This window comes from Salmo trutta, chromosome 3, assembly GCF_901001165.1.
Source record: "Salmo trutta chromosome 3, fSalTru1.1, whole genome shotgun sequence".
In the NCBI taxonomy this organism is placed as follows: Eukaryota; Metazoa; Chordata; class Actinopteri; order Salmoniformes; family Salmonidae; genus Salmo; species Salmo trutta.
The window spans coordinates 23,298,909-23,302,553 of NC_042959.1; the positions used below are offsets into that span (position 1 = coordinate 23,298,909).

The following is a 3,645-nucleotide window of genomic DNA, read 5'->3' on the forward strand; positions in this document are numbered from 1 at the left end:
TCATCAAGCTGTCCACTCAAGATGAAGCTTCTTACTGTAACCAGTGCCTGTAATCTGGTTCAGGTTATTAATCAACCTACCAGGGTGTTTACAAACACTACAGGAACAAGATAACCTACATGTATCGATCACATTTTTACTAATACTGTAGAACTTTGTTCTAAAGCTGTATCCGTACCCAGTGATCACAATATAGTGGCAATATACAGGAAAGCCAAAGTTCCAACAGATGGGACTAAAATAGTGTTTAAAGGTTAATACAAAAGATTTTGCTGCGACTCTTGTGTAGATGATGTTAAAATATTTGTTGGTCTGATGTGATAAATGAGGAGCATCCAGACGGTGCACTTAATGAATTTATGAAATTGCTTCTTCCAATTATTGACAAACATGCACCTGTTAAAAACTGACTGTTAGAACTGTGAAGGCTCCATTGATTGATAAAAAATCTGTTGTTCCTACCTGGAACAAGGCAGTTCCTAGGCTGTCATTGAAAAGAAGAATTTGTTCTTAACTGACTTGCCAAGTTAAATAAAGTAAAATTCAAAATTAAAATAAATGTTAAAAAAATTGTTGAGGATTTGAAAAATTGGGCAAAAGGAGTGGCTAATAAGTCAAATTAAGTCAAAAGACAAATTAAACTCCATCTTTCATTGAATCAAAATCTTATTCATCACAAAACCATTTGATGTTGCCAATTATTTTAATGATTATTTCATTGGAAAAGTGGGCAAACTTAGGCAGGAAAAAAGTATCGTTATCGATCAATAATGACAAACCTCCTGGCATTGACAACTCCTATCTGTCATATTTTTTATCTGAACCTAGAGGAAAGTCTTTGTCCTCAGGCCTGGATGGAAACCATAGTACTTCCGCTACCCAAGAGTGGTGAAGTGGCCTTTACAGGTTCTAACTGCATACCTATAAGCTTGCTGCCAGCTCTTAGCAAACTGTTGGAAGAAATTGTGTTTGACCAAATACAATGCTATTTCTCTGTAAACAAATTAACAACAGACTTTCAGCAGGCTTATAGAGAAGGGCACTCAACATGTACTGCACTGACACAACTGACTGATGATTGGATGAAATAAATTGATAATAAGAAGATTGTGGGAGCTGTACTGTTAGATTTCAGTGCAGCCTTTGATATTACTGACCATAACCTGTTGTTGAAAAAACATATGTGTTATGGCTTTTCAAACTCTGCCATATCGTGGATTCAGAGCTATTGATCTAATATAACTCAAAGGGGTTTCTTTAATGGAAGCTTCTCTAATGTCACACATGTAAAGGGAAATTACATGTGTAATAGTGTATGTGTATGTCTCTAGGCCCTCTACTCTTTTCTATTTTACCAATGACCTGCCACTGGCATTAAACAAAGCATGTGTGTCCATGTATGCTGATGATTCAACCATATATGCATCAGCAACCACATCTAATGGAGTCACTGAAACCCTTAACAAAGAGTTGCAGTCTGTTTTGGAATGGGTGGCCAGTAATAAACTGGTCCTGAACATCTCTAAAACTAAGAGCATTGTATTTGGTACAAATCATCATATAGACCTCAGCTGAATCTGGTAATGAATGGTGTGGCTGTTGAACAAGTTGAGGAGACTAAATTACTTGCCGTTACTTTAGATTGTAAACTGCCATGGTCAAAACATATAGATTCAATGGTTGTAAAGATGGGGAGAGGTCTGGCCGTAATAAAGAGATGCTCTGCTTTTTTGACACCACACTCCAAAAAGCAAGTTCTGCAGGCTCTAGTTTTGTCTAATCTTGATTATTGTCCAGTCGTGTGGTCCAGTGCTGCAAGGAAAGACCTAGTCAAGCTGCAGCTGGCCCAGAACAGAGCGGCAAGTTTTGCTCATAATTGTAATCAGAGTACAATGTGGCATCCTATGACTGTGCCATGTTGAAAGTCACGGAGCTCTTCATTAAGGCCATTCTACTGCCAATGTTTGTCTATGAAGATTGTATGTCTGTGTGCTCGATTTTATACACCTATCAGCCACGGGTGTGGCTGAAATAGTCAAATCCGCGAATTTGAAGGAGTGTCCACATACACATATATTCAGTACCTGATTTGCTCTTTAATAATGATCTATGCCAAGCAAAAAAAAGTAATTTTGGGGTGGGAGTGCAAAAAAATATATTGCCCACATTGAAGACTATATCAGTCCACTAATACATTTACATTTTAGTCATTTAGCAGATGCTCTTATCCAGAGCGACTTACAGTAGTGTATGCATACATTCAATAAAAAAAATTATCCATACTGGTCCCCCCGTGGGAATCGAACCCACAACCCTGGCATTAAAAACACCATGCTCTACCAACTGAGCCACACAGGACCACCAGGACTAGTACTAGTAAAGGCCCAGTGCGCTACTTTTATGAATTTGTTTTTACTAAATGTATTTGAGTTTTAACCAGCATTTGTAAATTGGGTCTGATAATTATATGTACAGAACAGTTAATCTGATAATACTTGTGGAATATAAAATACTTGCTCAATATATGTTTTCCATTTTTTTTAAATGCTTTGCAAATGCAACTTATTTCTATGTGAAAACTGAAATTGTCTATTCATTCTTTTTCCATTTTAGTAAACACTCTTATCCAGAGCAACGGACAGTAGTGAGTGCATACCTTTGTATACTTTTTTGAATTGGTACCCCTGTGGGAATCGAACCCACCACCCTATTATTGCAAGCACTGTGCTCTACCAACATCATCACATCACATCATCATAAACCACTTGATAACTCAATGTACTCAACTACTGTATCGTGCAATGTTTTTCGTCATGGTGATGGAAACGTATAAACCTAGTGCCCAGTCTATACAAATCAGTAATGCACATTTACATGAAGTGGTTTGTAAGAATGGTAAATTAATACTGCACAAAAAGTGGTTGTTTTCCATGTTATTTGATCAAGAAAATATTTAATTTGGTGTGTATGTTTTGTATATTTGCTTTTAACTGTCACGTCCTGACCAGTTAAGGGTTAGTTGTTGTTGGAGTTTGGTCAGGATGTGGCAGAGGGTATTTGTTTTATATGGTTCGGGGTGGTGGTGTAGGTAGTAGGTCATTTTATTTATGTATTCCGGGGGTTTTGGGCACTGCTCTGTGTTTATGTATTTCTATGTTTAGTTAGTTAGTTATGGGTATAGGTTCTAGGTTCGTTTTCTATGTAAAGTTAATTGGGATGGGACTCCCAATTGAAGGCAGGTGTGTTGAGTTGCCTTTGATTGGGAGTCCTATATAATAGGGTGTGTTTGTCTTTGTGTTTGTGGGTAGTTGTTCTTGCATTGCATTTTGTGTGCCTGCAAGACTGTTGCTGTTGTGTATTGTTTTTGTCCGGTGGATGCTTTACTCCTTTTTTGAATTAAAATATGAGTATCCACATTCCCGCTGCGCCTTGGTCTTCTCTCCAGTACAACATTTTCTGTGACAGAACTACCCACCACAACAAGACCAAGCAGCGGAGAGAGGAGTGGCACGCTGAGAAATGGACTTGGGAGGAGATTTTGGATGGGGCTGGACCTTGGCATCAGGCTGGGGAATACCGTCGCCCACGGGAGGAGATCGAGGAAGCGAAGGCTGAGAGGCGGCGTTATGAAGCCATGAACGCGCT

General features: G+C 38.6%; 1 non-coding gene across 1 annotated transcript; it reads right to left on the reverse strand.

Moving 5' to 3' along the window:
• Window positions 1–2,285: 2,285 nt before the first annotated feature.
• Window positions 2,286–2,358, reverse strand: trnak-uuu (transfer RNA lysine (anticodon UUU)). Its single transcript has one exon. It is a non-coding gene; the product is annotated as a tRNA-Lys (tRNA).
• Between the last annotated feature and the right edge of the window lie 1,287 nt (window positions 2,359–3,645).